A 17579-nucleotide genomic window follows, 5' to 3' on the forward strand; every position below is an offset into this window, starting at 1 on the left:
GAGAAACTTCACCTTTCACTATAGCCACAAATAGCATAAAGTATACTGGGGTTACACTAACCAAGGAAGTGAAAGATGTATTTGACAAGAACTTTAAGGCTTTGAAGAAAGAAATTCAAGAGCATACCAGAAAATGGAAGGATCTCCCATGCTCTTGAATGGGTAGGATCAACATAGTAAAAACAGCAGTTCTACCAAAGGCAATCTATAAATTCAACTCAATCCCCATCAAAATCCCAACAAAATTCCTCACAGACCTTGAGAGAACAATAATCAACTTTATATGGAAGAACAAAAAACCCAGGATAGCCAAACCATTCCTGTACAATAAAGGTATTTCTGGAGGCATTACCATCGCTGACTTCAAACTCTATTACAGAGCTAAAGTAGTGAAAACAGCTTGGTATTGGCATAAAAACAGAGATGCAGACAATGGAATTGAATCGAAGACCCAGATATTAACCCACAAACCTATGAACACCTGATTTTCGACAAAGGAACTAAAATTATACAATGGAAGAAATGAAGAAAGCATCTTCAACAAATGGTGCTGGCATAACTGGATGTCAACCTGTAGAAGAATGAAAATAGATTCATATCTATCACCATGTGCAAAACTCAAGTCCAAACGGATTAAAGACCTCAATATGAATCTGACCACACTGAACCTGATAGAAGAGAAACTGGGAAGTAGACTGCAACACATGGGCACAGGAGACCAATTCCTCCATATAACCCCACTAGCACAGACAACAAGAGCAACATTGACTAAATGGGAACTCCTGACACTGAGAAGCTTCTTTAATGCAAAAAAAAAAAAAAAACCACTGTCATTGGAGACAAAAAGGCATCCTTCTGAATGGGAGAAGATCTTCACCAACCCCACATCTGACAAAGGTCTGATCTCCAAAATACATAAAGAACTCAAGAAACTGGACATCAAAACTCTAATTAATCCAATTAAAAAATGGGGTACTGAACTGAACAGAGAATTCTCAGCAGACGAAGTTCAAATGGCCAAAAGACACTTAAGGTCATGTTCAAACTTCTTAGCGATCAGGGAAATGCAAGTCAAAACAACTTTGAGATACCGTCTTACACCTGTCAGCATGGCTAAAATCAAAAACACCAATGACAGCCTATGCTGGAGAGAATGTGGAGTAAGGGGTATACTTATCCATTGCTGATGGGAATGCAAACTTGTGCAACCACTTTGGAAATCAGTCTGGCAGTTGCTCAGGAAATTTCGATCAACTTACCTCAAGATCCAGCAATACCACTCTTTGGGAATATACCCAAGAGATGCCCAATCATACTTCAAAAGCATTTGTTCAACTATGTTCATAGCAGCTTTATTTGTAATAGCCAGAACCTGGAAACAACCTAGATGTCCCTCAATGGAAGAATGGATAAAGAAAGTATGGAATATATATGCATTAGAGTACTACTCAGTGGTAAAAAAAAAAAAAAAAAACAATGACATCTTGAATTTTGCATGCAAATGGATGGAAACAGAAAACACTTTACTGAGTGAAATAACCTAGACACAAAAATATGAATATGGTATGTACTCACTCATTAGTGGACTCTAGCCATAAACAAAGGACATTTAGCCTATAGTTCACAAGCCTAGAGAAGCCAAATAATAAGGTGAACCCAAAGAAAAACATATATAGATCCTCCTGGAAATTGGAAGCAGACAGATTTCCCGGCAAAAGTTGGGAGCCTGGGGTGGGAGTGAGGGTGGAGTGGGGAAAAGGGGAGAGGGGGAGAGAGAAGGGATAAGGGAAGGATTGGGGAGAGCTTGGGGGAGTGGGAGGGTGGAGATGGAGGAAGGGCGGATATAGGAGCATAGAAGATATCTTCATTAAGGGAGCCATTTTAGTGTTGGCAAGAGACTTGGCTCTAGAGGGGATCCCAGGTGTCCATGGGGATGCCCCAGCTCATTTCTTGGGCAGCACAGGAGAGGGTGCCTGAACTGGCCTTGTCCCATAGTCACACTGATGAATATCTCAAATATCACCATAGAACCTTTTTCAGATAATGGATGGAGATAGAGACAGATACCCAATTCAGAGCACTGGACTGAGCTCCAAAGGTCCAGTTGAAGAGCAGAAAGAGGGAGAAGATAAGCAAGGAAGTCAAGACCACGAGGGGTTGGTCTACCCACTGAGACAGTGTGCCTGATCTAATGGGAGCTCACCAAATCCAGCTGGACTGGGACTGAACGAGCATATGAAAAAACCGGACTCTCTGAATGTGGCTCACAACGGGGGCGGACTGAGAAGCCATTGATAATGACACTGGGACTTGTTTCTACTGTATGTACTGGCTTTTTAGGACCCTAGTCTATTTGGATACACATCTTCCTAAGCCTGGATGGAGGGGGGAGGGCCTTGGACCTCCCACAGGGCAGGGTACCCTGCCCTCTCTTAGGACTGCAGGGGGAAAGAGGAGGGTGAGTGGGGGAGTGGGAGGGGAATGGGAGGAGGGGAGGAAGTGGAAATTTTTGAATGAAAAAATAAAAAAAAGAAAAGAAAAAAATCAAAATATCATTTGCAGTATTTTTCAAAGAAAACTTTAACAGATGCCAAAGAGATGCAACTGAAATTAACATGAAATGACATGACCATTGTGTTCCAATATGAATGATAGGATAATTAAGCTAGTTCCACTTCGGGAATTAAAACAGAATCATCATCACAGTATAACTCCAGTCAACCAAATGCAGGGGAATGAATGCACCCAAAACTTAAGAAGACACGTGCTTAATGCAGTCTGTAAATCCCCAAGAAATGAAGGTATACAAAATGACACCGATTTATCTCAGAGTCATCCCAGCTCAAGGGAACGCCTCTACAGACAATGACCTTACAAATGCTGGAGCACTTCTCCAGACCCGGAAAATGGAATGGTTTAAAAACATGAATGAGCAACTTCTGGAGATAAATGGGGATGATAAGGGAGTGACGGTAGTAAGCATAAAAAGATACATCACTTTGACAATGAACTCTCAAAATAGCTTAATTATAGAGTAGAAAAGCAAAGACCGAATACTAAAATCCAATTTTCATTGTGAATTCCTGAATTCGCAGTAGAGTCTAGAAACTTAATGTGACCCAATCTTTCAGAGGTAAGATGGGGTGGGAATGGGGGTAGACAGTTTCTCAACTAGAAGAAAACAGGGTTTTCTGCATCGTTTCATACATCTCGCGAGTTCTAGTTACCAAAAGCAGTGACTAGCTGGGTATGCACTAGGGCCCCAGCTGAGGATCTGAATGCAGTTTTCTGAGCACTGGTAACACCCCCTCCCCCAGAGAAAGCGTGGGAAAATGCCCTAAGACTGCCAGGGCACGCAGTGCTTACCTGACTGATGCACTGTACCAGGGAGCTCTTTCCTGCGATGTCCACGCCGAGCACCTGTCCTTCAGAGGAAAGTCCCAGCAGGAGCCACTGCAGCTGGTCGCAGGAGAAGGCGGATACATGGAGGCTGGGATCAGTGCCCGCGCCACCCACCCCTGGCCACGGATGCTAGGGAGAAGGTCCACCACTCTCGCCTGACCCGGGTCCTGTATCTCGCGCGTGGCCGCAGGCAACCGAGGCAGAGAGGCCATTGCGCGCGACCGCTCCTCAGGCCCAGACTTCCCTCAACTAAGTTGAGCCCTCACCGGTCGGCTCCCCAGGCTCACCGGCAGCCAAGTCCGAGCAGCTTCACGCTTAGGCGGTGACCGACGATAGGCGGCAGCTCTTTAAGGCGGCTGGGGAGAGGTCGAGGCTCCGCGGTGTTGAAGGAGCCCGGGCCCGCGGCGGACTGCAGCAGCGGCGGAGCCCCGGCCCGCGGCGGAAGGCAGCAGCGGATCCTCAGCCCGCGCGGACAGAAGCGGCAGACCACTGGCCCGCTCAGTTAAATCAAGTAGGTTTTTGGGGGGCCTGGCCTGTAGAGAGGGAGGCCTTTTATTGGCGAGGTCCAAGGGCGAACGAGGAGCCGCGTCCTGTCCCTGAAGACCCTCCTGAGTGGGGAGAGTGTTCTGGGCCTGCGCCCGGACACAGGAAATGGAGCGGGAGCATTCTCAGACCCCCTTCACCCCCCTGGTAGGCCTGCAAAGGCTGATACCCTCTGCAGGGGCTGCTCCTCCTCTGCTGCGACCTCTCTATTTCTGGCACATCCCAGCTTGTGCCCAGGGCCCTCTTCCACTCCCCCTCCCTTCTGCGGGGCTGCCAGATCACCCAGTATAGCCTGTTTGGGCACTGGGTCGGGAGCTCAGGGCAGAGGACAGTGGGAGTTTCTCTGTCTTGGTGGCTGGCCTACAAAGGGGTAGGCCTTTTGTGGATGAGGTCCCGGGCAAACGGGGAGCCTGGTCCTGGTGAAGATCCTTCTGAGTGGTGAGAGCGATCTTGCCCCATGGCAGGAGCCAGGAAACAACGGAGCAAGGGCACTTTGTAAGCGGGGCCCTTGGTCAGCAGGGAAACCTGTTCTTGACTTAAAAGACCCATTAGATAGCATTGTTAGGAGGAGATGGGCAGGCGCCAAGGCAAGAATTCACCCAACAATATGAAAAACAACATGGAAACACCAGAACCCAATGATCTTACAACACAAGGACTTGAACACCCTAACAAAGAAGAAGTGGAAAAAAATTGACTTTATGAAAGCAATAGAGTCCCTGAAACAACATGTAAAAAACACCCTTATAGAAATGGATGAGAAGTATAACAAAAAGTTTGATGAAATGAGTAAATACGTAAATGATGCCCTGGGAAACCAAGAAAAAAACGATCAAACAGGTAATGGAAACACTTCAAGAATTGAAAACGGAAATTGAAGCAAGGAAGAAAACACAAAATGAGGACCAGTTGGATATAGAAAATCTAGGTCAACGAGCAGAGGCTACAGAAACAAGCATAATCAACAGACTACAAAGGATGGAAGAAAGAATCTCAGATTCTGAAGACAACATAGAGAAAATAAACGCACTGATCAAAGAAAACAGCAAAATCAACAAGGTTTCGTCGCAAAACATTCAGGAAATATGGGACACAATAAAAAGACCAAACCTAAGAATAATAGGGATACAAGAAGGAGAAGAGTCACAACTCAAAGGTCCAGAAAATATTTTTCACAAAATTATAGAAGAAAACTTTCCCAACATAAAGAAAGATATTCCTTTGAATATTCAAGAAGCATACAGAACACCAAACAGACTGGATCAAAGAAAAACATCCCCTCCCCATATTATAATCAAAACACAAAATATACAGATTAAAGAAAGAATATTAAGAGCTGCAAAGGAAAAAGGGCAAGTTACTTATAAAGGTAAACCGATCAGACTTACACCTGACTTCTCTATGGAAACCATGAAAGCCAGAAGGTCCTGGATAGAGGTACTGCAGAAACTAAGAGACCATGGATGCAAACCCAAACTACTATACCCAGCCAAGCTATCGTTCACTATCAATGGAGAAAACAAGACATTCCAGGATAAGAACAAATTTAAACAATACGTAGCCACAAATCCAGCCCTACAGAAAGTAATAGAAGGAAAATCACAACACAAGGAATCCAACATAGCCAACACTGCCTACAATAACTTAGGCATCTAGTGACCCTTCACCAGCACGACGCAAAGAAGGGAGACACACAAACTCTACTACCAAAAACAATAGGAATAACCAGAGTAAAAAACCACTGGTCATTAATATCACTTAATATTAATGGTCTCAATTCACCTATAAAAAGACACAGACTAAAAGATTGGATACGAAAACAGGATCCAACATTCTGCTGTTTGCAAGAAACACATCTCAACCACAAAGACAGGCATCTACTCAGACTAAAGGGATGGGAAAAGGTTTTTCAAGCAAATGGTCCTAAGAAAAAAGCAGGTGTGGCCATACTAATTTCTAACAAAACGGACTTCAAACTAAAATCAATCAGAAGAGATCGAGATGGACACTTTATACTCATAACAGGAACAATTCATCAGGATGAAGTCTCAATCCTGAATATCTACACCCCTAATATAAAAGCACCCACTTATGTAAAAGAAATATTACTAAAACTCAAGGCAGACATCAAACCACACACACTAGTAGTAGGAGACTTCAACACACCTCTCTAACCAATGGACAGGTCAATCAGACAGAAACCTAATACCACTCTTGGGAATATATCCAAGAAATGCCCTATCATACGACAAAAGTATATGCTCAACTATGTTCATAGCAGCATTGTTTGTAATAGCCAGAACCTGGAAAAACAACCTAGATGCCCTTCAATGGAAGAATGGATGAAGAAAGTATGGAATATATACATATTAGAGTACTACTCAGCAGTAAAAAACAATGACTTCCTGAATTTTGCAGGCAAATGGACAGAAATAGAAAACACTATCCTGAGCGAGGTGAGCCAGACCCAAAAAGAGGAACATGGGATGTACTCACTCATATTTGGTTTCTAGCCATGAATAGGGGACGTTGAGCCTATTATGCGTGGTCCTAGAGAAGCTAATTAAGAAGGTGAACCCAAAGAAAAACATTTAGGCGATGAAAGGAGACAGAGACAAAGACCCACATTGGAGCACCGGACTGAAATCTCAAGGTCCAAATCATGAGCAGGAGACAGAGCACGAGCAAGGAACTTAGGACCGCGAGGGGTGCACCCACACACTGAGACAATGGGGATGTTCTATCACGAACTCACCAAGGCCAGCTGGCCTGGGTCTGAAAAAGCATGGGATAAAACCGGACTTGCTGAACATAATGGACAATGAGGACTACTGAGAACTCAAGAACAATGGCAATGGGTTTTTGATCCTACTGCACGTACTGGCTTTGTGGGAGCCTAGGCAGTTTGGATGCTCACCTTACTAGACCTGGATGGAGGTGGGTGGTCCTTGGACTTCCCACGGGGCAGGGAACCCGGATTACTCTTAGGGATGATGAGGGAGGGGGACTTGATGGGGGAGGGGGAGGGAAATGGGAGGTGGTGGCGGGGAGAAGGCAGAAATCTTTAATAAATAAATAAACAATAAAAAGAAAAAAAAAGAAAAAAAAGAAACACCTGCACCAAAAAGACAGACATTTACTCAGAGTAAAGGGTTGGGAAAAGGTTTTTCAATCAAATGGACCTAAGAAACAAGCAAGTGTGGCCATACTAATTTCTAACAAAGTTGACTTCAAACTAAAATCAATCAGAAGAAATGAAGTGGGACACTTTTTACTCATAACAGGAACAATTCATCAGGATGAAGTCCCAATCCTGAATATCTATGCCCCTAATATAAAAGTACCTACATATATAAAAGAAACATTACTAGAACTCAAAGCACACATCAAATCTCACACACTAATGGTAGGAGACTTCAACACTCCTCTCTTATCAATGGACAGGTCAACTAGACAGAAACCTAACAGAGAAATAAGAAAACTAACAGAGGTAATGAATCAAGTGGACTTAACAGACATCGATAGAACATTTCACCCAAATAGGAAAGAATATACCTTCTTCTCAGCATCTCATGGAACCTTCTCGAAAATTGATCACGTACTTGATAACAAAACAAACCTCCACAGATACAAAAAAAAAAAAAATAGTAACCACCTGTGTCTTATCAGATCAACATGGAATAAAGTTAGAATTTAACAACAATTCTACCCCCAGAAAGCCTACAAACTCATGGAAACTGAACAGGCAACTACTGAACCACCCCTGGGTCAGGGAAGAAATAAAGAAAGAAATTAAAGTCTTCCTTGAATTCAACAACAACAAAAAAGTCACAACATACCCAAACCTATGGGACACTATGAAAGCAGTGCTAAGGGGAAAATTCATAGCACTAAGTGCCCACATAAAGAAAACAGAGAAAGCCCACATTAGAGACTTAACAGGACAGCTGAAATCTCTAGAAAAAAAAGAAGCAGACTCACCCAGGAGGAGTAGAAGACTGGAAATAATCAAACTGAGAGCTGAAATCAACAAAATAGAAACACATACAATAATCCAAAGAATCAATGAAACAAAGAGCTGGTTCTTTGAGAAAATCAACAAGATTGACAAGTTCCTAATCAAACTAATCAAAAGGTAGAGAGAACATGCAAATTAACAAGATCAGAAATGAAAAGGGGGACATAACAACAGACACTGAGGAAATTCAGAGAGTAATTAGGTCTTACTACAAAGGCTTATATGCTACAAAGTTGGAAAATGTAAAAGAAATGGACTTGTTTTTAGATAAATACCATATACCACAATTAAATCAAGACCAGGTGAACAATTTAAATAGACCTATAAGTCATGAGGAAATAGAAGCTGCCATCAAAAACCTCCCTACCAAAAAAAGCCCAGGACCAGATGGTTACAATAGAGAATTTTACCAGAACTTCCAAGAAGAGTTGATACCCATGCTCCTTATGGTGTCTCACATTACCCTGATACCAAAACCACACAAAGACTCAACCAAGAAAGAGAATTACAGACCGATCTCTCTCAGAAACACTGATGCGAAAATTCTCAATAAAATACTGGCAAACTGAATCCAAAAACACATCAAAAATTATCCATTATGATCAAGTAGGCTTCATCCCAGAGATGCAGGGCTGGTTCAACATACAAAAATCTATCAATGTAATCCATCATATAAATAAACTGAAGGAAAAAAAAACTAAATGATTATTTCATTAGAAGCTGAAAAAGCATTTGACAAACTTCAACACCCCTTTACAATAAAGATCTTGCAGAGGTTAGGGATACAAGGATCACATCTAAATATAATAAAAGCAATATAAAGCAAGCCAACAGCTAATATCAAATTAAATGGAGAGAAACTCAAAGCCATTCCACTAAAATCAGGAACAAGACAAGGCTGTCCACTCTCACCATATCTCTGCAATATAGTGTTTGAAGTTCTAGCAATAGCAATAAGGGGATTAAGGGGATTCGATTTGGAAAAGAAGTCAAACTTTTGTTACTTGCAGATGATAAGATAGTATACATCAGTGACCCCAAAAACTCTACCAAAGAACTTCTACATCTGAAAAATACCTTCAGTGATGTGTCAGGATACAAGATCAACTCAAAAAAAAAAAATCAATAGCCTTCCTATACACAAAGGATAGAGAAGCAGAGAGGGAAATCAGAGAAACTTCACCTTTCACTATAGCCACAAATAGCATAAAGTATACTGGGGTTACACTAACCAAGGAAGTGAAAGATGTATTTGACAAGAACTTTAAGGCTTTGAAGAAAGAAATTCAAGAGCATACCAGAAAATGGAAGGATCTCCCATGCTCTTGAATGGGTAGGATCAACATAGTAAAAACAGCAGTTCTACCAAAGGCAATCTATAAATTCAACTCAATCCCCATCAAAATCCCAACAAAATTCCTCACAGACCTTGAGAGAACAATAATCAACTTTATATGGAAGAACAAAAAACCCAGGATAGCCAAACCATTCCTGTACAATAAAGGTATTTCTGGAGGCATTACCATCGCTGACTTCAAACTCTATTACAGAGCTAAAGTAGTGAAAACAGCTTGGTATTGGCATAAAAACAGAGATGCAGACAATGGAATTGAATCGAAGACCCAGATATTAACCCACAAACCTATGAACACCTGATTTTCGACAAAGGAACTAAAATTATACAATGGAAGAAATGAAGAAAGCATCTTCAACAAATGGTGCTGGCATAACTGGATGTCAACCTGTAGAAGAATGAAAATAGATTCATATCTATCACCATGTGCAAAACTCAAGTCCAAACGGATTAAAGACCTCAATATGAATCTGACCACACTGAACCTGATAGAAGAGAAACTGGGAAGTAGACTGCAACACATGGGCACAGGAGACCAATTCCTCCATATAACCCTACTAGCACAGACAACAAGAGCAACATTGACTAAATGGGAACTCCTGACACTGAGAAGCTTCTTTAATGCAAAAAAAAAAAAAAAACCACTGTCATTGGAGACAAAAAGGCATCCTTCTGAATGGGAGAAGATCTTCACCAACCCCACATCTGACAAAGGTCTGATCTCCAAAATACATAAAGAACTCAAGAAACTGGACATCAAAACTCTAATTAATCCAATTAAAAAATGGGGTACTGAACTGAACAGAGAATTCTCAGCAGACGAAGTTCAAATGGCCAAAAGACACTTAAGGTCATGTTCAAACTTCTTAGCGATCAGGGAAATGCAAGTCAAAACAACTTTGAGATACCGTCTTACACCTGTCAGCATGGCTAAAATCAAAAACACCAATGACAGCCTATGCTGGAGAGAATGTGGAGTAAGGGGTATACTTATCCATTGCTGATGGGAATGCAAACTTGTGCAACCACTTTGGAAATCAGTCTGGCAGTTGCTCAGGAAATTTCGATCAACTTACCTCAAGATCCAGCAATACCACTCTTTGGGAATATACCCAAGAGATGCCCAATCATACTTCAAAAGCATTTGTTCAACTATGTTCATAGCAGCTTTATTTGTAATAGCCAGAACCTGGAAACAACCTAGATGTCCCTCAATGGAAGAATGGATAAAGAAAGTATGGAATATATATGCATTAGAGTACTACTCAGTGGTAAAAAAAAAAAAAAAAAACAATGACATCTTGAATTTTGCATGCAAATGGATGGAAACAGAAAACACTTTACTGAGTGAAATAACCTAGACACAAAAATATGAATATGGTATGTACTCACTCATTAGTGGACTCTAGCCATAAACAAAGGACATTTAGCCTATAGTTCACAAGCCTAGAGAAGCCAAATAATAAGGTGAACCCAAAGAAAAACATATATAGATCCTCCTGGAAATTGGAAGCAGACAGATTTCCCGGCAAAAGTTGGGAGCCTGGGGTGGGAGTGAGGGTGGAGTGGGGAAAAGGGGAGAGGGGGAGAGAGAAGGGATAAGGGAAGGATTGGGGAGAGCTTGGGGGAGTGGGAGGGTGGAGATGGAGGAAGGGCGGATATAGGAGCATAGAAGATATCTTCATTAAGGGAGCCATTTTAGTGTTGGCAAGAGACTTGGCTCTAGAGGGGATCCCAGGTGTCCATGGGGATGCCCCAGCTCATTTCTTGGGCAGCACAGGAGAGGGTGCCTGAACTGGCCTTGTCCCATAGTCACACTGATGAATATCTCAAATATCACCATAGAACCTTTTTCAGATAATGGATGGAGATAGAGACAGATACCCAATTCAGAGCACTGGACTGAGCTCCAAAGGTCCAGTTGAAGAGCAGAAAGAGGGAGAAGATAAGCAAGGAAGTCAAGACCACGAGGGGTTGGTCTACCCACTGAGACAGTGTGCCTGATCTAATGGGAGCTCACCAAATCCAGCTGGACTGGGACTGAACGAGCATATGAAAAAACCGGACTCTCTGAATGTGGCTCACAACGGGGGCGGACTGAGAAGCCATTGATAATGACACTGGGACTTGTTTCTACTGTATGTACTGGCTTTTTAGGACCCTAGTCTATTTGGATACACATCTTCCTAAGCCTGGATGGAGGGGGGAGGGCCTTGGACCTCCCACAGGGCAGGGTACCCTGCCCTCTCTTAGGACTGCAGGGGGAAAGAGGAGGGTGAGTGGGGGAGTGGGAGGGGAATGGGAGGAGGGGAGGAAGTGGAAATTTTTGAATGAAAAAATAAAAAAAAGAAAAGAAAAAAATCAAAATATCATTTGCAGTATTTTTCAAAGAAAACTTTAACAGATGCCAAAGAGATGCAACTGAAATTAACATGAAATGACATGACCATTGTGTTCCAATATGAATGATAGGATAATTAAGCTAGTTCCACTTCGGGAATTAAAACAGAATCATCATCACAGTATAACTCCAGTCAACCAAATGCAGGGGAATGAATGCACCCAAAACTTAAGAAGACACGTGCTTAATGCAGTCTGTAAATCCCCAAGAAATGAAGGTATACAAAATGACACCGATTTATCTCAGAGTCATCCCAGCTCAAGGGAACGCCTCTACAGACAATGACCTTACAAATGCTGGAGCACTTCTCCAGACCCGGAAAATGGAATGGTTTAAAAACATGAATGAGCAACTTCTGGAGATAAATGGGGATGATAAGGGAGTGACGGTAGTAAGCATAAAAAGATACATCACTTTGACAATGAACTCTCAAAATAGCTTAATTATAGAGTAGAAAAGCAAAGACCGAATACTAAAATCCAATTTTCATTGTGAATTCCTGAATTCGCAGTAGAGTCTAGAAACTTAATGTGACCCAATCTTTCAGAGGTAAGATGGGGTGGGAATGGGGGTAGACAGTTTCTCAACTAGAAGAAAACAGGGTTTTCTGCATCGTTTCATACATCTCGCGAGTTCTAGTTACCAAAAGCAGTGACTAGCTGGGTATGCACTAGGGCCCCAGCTGAGGATCTGAATGCAGTTTTCTGAGCACTGGTAACACCCCCTCCCCCAGAGAAAGCGTGGGAAAATGCCCTAAGACTGCCAGGGCACGCAGTGCTTACCTGACTGATGCACTGTACCAGGGAGCTCTTTCCTGCGATGTCCACGCCGAGCACCTGTCCTTCAGAGGAAAGTCCCAGCAGGAGCCACTGCAGCTGGTCGCAGGAGAAGGCGGATACATGGAGGCTGGGATCAGTGCCCGCGCCACCCACCCCTGGCCACGGATGCTAGGGAGAAGGTCCACCACTCTCGCCTGACCCGGGTCCTGTATCTCGCGCGTGGCCGCAGGCAACCGAGGCAGAGAGGCCATTGCGCGCGACCGCTCCTCAGGCCCAGACTTCCCTCAACTAAGTTGAGCCCTCACCGGTCGGCTCCCCAGGCTCACCGGCAGCCAAGTCCGAGCAGCTTCACGCTTAGGCGGTGACCGACGATAGGCGGCAGCTCTTTAAGGCGGCTGGGGAGAGGTCGAGGCTCCGCGGTGTTGAAGGAGCCCGGGCCCGCGGCGGACTGCAGCAGCGGCGGAGCCCCGGCCCGCGGCGGACGGCAGCAGCGGATCCTCAGCCCGCGCGGACAGAAGCGGCAGACCACTGGCCCGCTCAGTTAAATCAAGTAGGTTTTTGGGGGGCCTGGCCTGTAGAGAGGGAGGCCTTTTATTGGCGAGGTCCAAGGGCGAACGAGGAGCCGCGTCCTGTCCCTGAAGACCCTCCTGAGTGGGGAGAGTGTTCTGGGCCTGCGCCCGGACACAGGAAATGGAGCGGGAGCATTCTCAGACCCCCTTCACCCCCCTGGTAGGCCTGCAAAGGCTGATACCCTCTGCAGGGGCTGCTCCTCCTCTGCTGCGACCTCTCTATTTCTGGCACATCCCAGCTTGTGCCCAGGGCCCTCTTCCACTCCCCCTCCCTTCTGCGGGGCTGCCAGATCACCCAGTATAGCCTGTTTGGGCACTGGGTTGGGAGCTCAGGGCAGAGGACAGTGGGAGTTTCTCTGTCTTGGTGGCTGGCCTACAAAGGGGTAGGCCTTTTGTGGATGAGGTCCCGGGCAAACGGGGAGCCTGGTCCTGGTCCTGAAGATCCTTCTGAGTGGTGAGAGCGATCTTGCCCCATGGCAGGAGCCAGGAAACAATGGAGCAAGGGCACTTTGTAAGCGGGGCCCTTGGTCAGCAGGGAAACCTGTTCTTGACTTAAAAGACCCATTAGATAGCATTGTTAGGAGGAGATGGGCAGGCGCCAAGGCAAGAATTCACCCAACAATATGAAAAACAACATGGAAACACCAGAACCCAATGATCTTACAACACAAGGACTTGAACACCCTAACAAAGAAGAAGTGGAAAAAAATTGACTTTATGAAAGCAATAGAGTCCCTGAAACAACATGTAAAAAACACCCTTATAGAAATGGATGAGAAGTATAACAAAAAGTTTGATGAAATGAGTAAATACGTAAATGATGCCCTGGGAAACCAAGAAAAAAACGATCAAACAGGTAATGGAAACAGTTCAAGAATTGAAAACGGAAATTGAAGCAAGGAAGAAAACACAAAATGAGGACCAGTTGGATATAGAAAATCTAGGTCAACGAGCAGAGGCTACAGAAACAAGCATAATCAACAGACTACAAAGGATGGAAGAAAGAATCTCAGATTCTGAAGACAACATAGAGAAAATAAACGCACTGATCAAAGAAAACAGCAAAACCAACAAGGTTTCGTCGCAAAACATTCAGGAAATATGGGACACAATAAAAAGACCAAACCTAAGAATAATAGGGATACAAGAAGGAGAAGAGTCACAACTCAAAGGTCCAGAAAATATTTTTCACAAAATTATAGAAGAAAACTTTCCCAACATAAAGAAAGATATTCCTTTGAATATTCAAGAAGCATACAGAACACCAAACAGACTGGATCAAAGAAAAACATCCCCTCCCCATATTATAATCAAAACACAAAATATACAGATTAAAGAAAGAATATTAAGAGCTGCAAAGGAAAAAGGGCAAGTTACTTATAAAGGTAAACCGATCAGACTTACACCTGACTTCTCTATGGAAACCATGAAAGCCAGAAGGTCCTGGATAGAGGTACTGCAGAAACTAAGAGACCATGGATGCAAACCCAAACTACTATACCCAGCCAAGCTATCGTTCACTATCAATGGAGAAAACAAGACATTCCAGGATAAGAACAAATTTAAACAATACGTAGCCACAAATCCAGCCCTACAGAAAGTAATAGAAGGAAAATCACAACACAAGGAATCCAACATAGCCAACACTGCCTACAATAACTTAGGCATCTAGTGACCCTTCACCAGCACGACGCAAAGAAGGGAGACACACAAACTCTACTACCAAAAACAATAGGAATAACCAGAGTAAAAAACCACTGGTCATTAATATCACTTAATATTAATGGTCTCAATTCACCTATAAAAAGACACAGACTAAAAGATTGGATACGAAAACAGGATCCAACATTCTGCTGTTTGCAAGAAACACATCTCAACCACAAAGACAGGCATCTACTCAGACTAAAGGGATGGGAAAAGGTTTTTCAAGCAAATGGTCCTAAGAAAAAAGCAGGTGTGGCCATACTAATTTCTAACAAAACGGACTTCAAACTAAAATCAATCAGAAGAGATCGAGATGGACACTTTATACTCATAACAGGAACAATTCATCAGGATGAAGTCTCAATCCTGAATATCTACACCCCTAATATAAAAGCACCCACTTATGTAAAAGAAATATTACTAAAACTCAAGGCAGACATCAAACCACACACACTAGTAGTAGGAGACTTCAACACACCTCTCTAACCAATGGACAGGTCAATCAGACAGAAACCTAATACCACTCTTGGGAATATATCCAAGAAATGCCCTATCATACGACAAAAGTATATGCTCAACTATGTTCATAGCAGCATTGTTTGTAATAGCCAGAACCTGGAAAAACAACCTAGATGCCCTTCAATGGAAGAATGGATGAAGAAAGTATGGAATATATACATATTAGAGTACTACTCAGCAGTAAAAAACAATGACTTCCTGAATTTTGCAGGCAAATGGACAGAAATAGAAAACACTATCCTGAGCGAGGTGAGCCAGACCCAAAAAGAGGAACATGGGATGTACTCACTCATATTTGGTTTCTAGCCATGAATAGGGGACGTTGAGCCTATTATGCGTGGTCCTAGAGAAGCTAATTAAGAAGGTGAACCCAAAGAAAAACATTTAGGCGATGAAAGGAGACAGAGACAAAGACCCACATTGGAGCACCGGACTGAAATCTCAAGGTCCAAATCATGAGCAGGAGACAGAGCACGAGCAAGGAACATAGGACCGCGAGGGGTGCACCCACACACTGAGACAATGGGGATGTTCTATCACGAACTCACCAAGGCCAGCTGGCCTGGGTCTGAAAAAGCATGGGATAAAACCGGACTTGCTGAACATAATGGACAATGAGGACTACTGAGAACTCAAGAACAATGGCAATGGGTTTTTGATCCTACTGCACGTACTGGCTTTGTGGGAGCCTAGGCAGTTTGGATGCTCACCTTACTAGACCTGGATGGAGGTGGGTGGTCCTTGGACTTCCCACGGGGCAGGGAACCCGGATTACTCTTAGGGATGATGAGGGAGGGGGACTTGATGGGGGAGGGGGAGGGAAATGGGAGGTGGTGGCGGGGAGAAGGCAGAAATCTTTAATAAATAAATAAACAATAAAAAGAAAAAAAAAGAAAAAAAAGAAACACCTGCACCAAAAAGACAGACATTTACTCAGAGTAAAGGGTTGGGAAAAGGTTTTTCAATCAAATGGACCTAAGAAACAAGCAAGTGTGGCCATACTAATTTCTAACAAAGTTGACTTCAAACTAAAATCAATCAGAAGAAATGAAGTGGGACACTTTTTACTCATAACAGGAACAATTCATCAGGATGAAGTCCCAATCCTGAATATCTATGCCCCTAATATAAAAGTACCTACATATATAAAAGAAACATTACTAGAACTCAAAGCACACATCAAATCTCACACACTAATGGTAGGAGACTTCAACACTCCTCTCTTATCAATGGACAGGTCAACTAGACAGAAACCTAACAGAGAAATAAGAAAACTAACAGAGGTAATGAATCAAGTGGACTTAACAGACATCGATAGAACATTTCACCCAAATAGGAAAGAATATACCTTCTTCTCAGCATCTCATGGAACCTTCTCGAAAATTGATCACGTACTTGATAACAAAACAAACCTCCACAGATACAAAAAAAAAAAAAATAGTAACCACCTGTGTCTTATCAGATCAACATGGAATAAAGTTAGAATTTAACAACAATTCTACCCCCAGAAAGCCTACAAACTCATGGAAACTGAACAGGCAACTACTGAACCACCCCTGGGTCAGGGAAGAAATAAAGAAAGAAATTAAAGTCTTCCTTGAATTCAACAACAACAAAAAAGTCACAACATACCCAAACCTATGGGACACTATGAAAGCAGTGCTAAGGGGAAAATTCATAGCACTAAGTGCCCACATAAAGAAAACAGAGAAAGCCCACATTAGAGACTTAACAGGACAGCTGAAATCTCTAGAAAAAAAAGAAGCAGACTCACCCAGGAGGAGTAGAAGACTGGAAATAATCAAACTGAGAGCTGAAATCAACAAAATAGAAACACATACAATAATCCAAAGAATCAATGAAACAAAGAGCTGGTTCTTTGAGAAAATCAACAAGATTGACAAGTTCCTAATCAAACTAATCAAAAGGTAGAGAGAACATGCAAATTAACAAGATCAGAAATGAAAAGGGGGACATAACAACAGACACTGAGGAAATTCAGAGAGTAATTAGGTCTTACTACAAAGGCTTATATGCTACAAAGTTGGAAAATGTAAAAGAAATGGACTTGTTTTTAGATAAATACCATATACCACAATTAAATCAAGACCAGGTGAACAATTTAAATAGACCTATAAGTCATGAGGAAATAGAAGCTGCCATCAAAAACCTCCCTACCAAAAAAAGCCCAGGACCAGATGGTTACAATAGAGAATTTTACCAGAACTTCCAAGAAGAGTTGATACCCATGCTCCTTATGGTGTCTCACATTACCCTGATACCAAAACCA

The 17579-nt window shown here is 42.8% G+C and overlaps 1 long non-coding RNA gene across 1 annotated transcript; it reads right to left on the minus strand.

Moving 5' to 3' along the window:
• Nucleotides 1-3852: 3852 nt before the first annotated feature.
• LOC130869123 (uncharacterized) lies at nucleotides 3853-12906 on the minus strand. Its single transcript, XR_009056629.1, has 3 exons — nucleotides 12824-12906; nucleotides 12501-12593; nucleotides 3853-3935 (listed from the first exon to the last, which is right to left on the minus strand). It is a non-coding gene; the product is annotated as an uncharacterized LOC130869123 (long non-coding RNA).
• Between the last annotated feature and the right edge of the window lie 4673 nt (nucleotides 12907-17579).

This window comes from Chionomys nivalis, unplaced genomic scaffold, assembly GCF_950005125.1.
Source record: "Chionomys nivalis unplaced genomic scaffold, mChiNiv1.1 scaffold_133, whole genome shotgun sequence".
NCBI lineage: Eukaryota > Metazoa > Chordata > Mammalia > Rodentia > Cricetidae > Chionomys > Chionomys nivalis.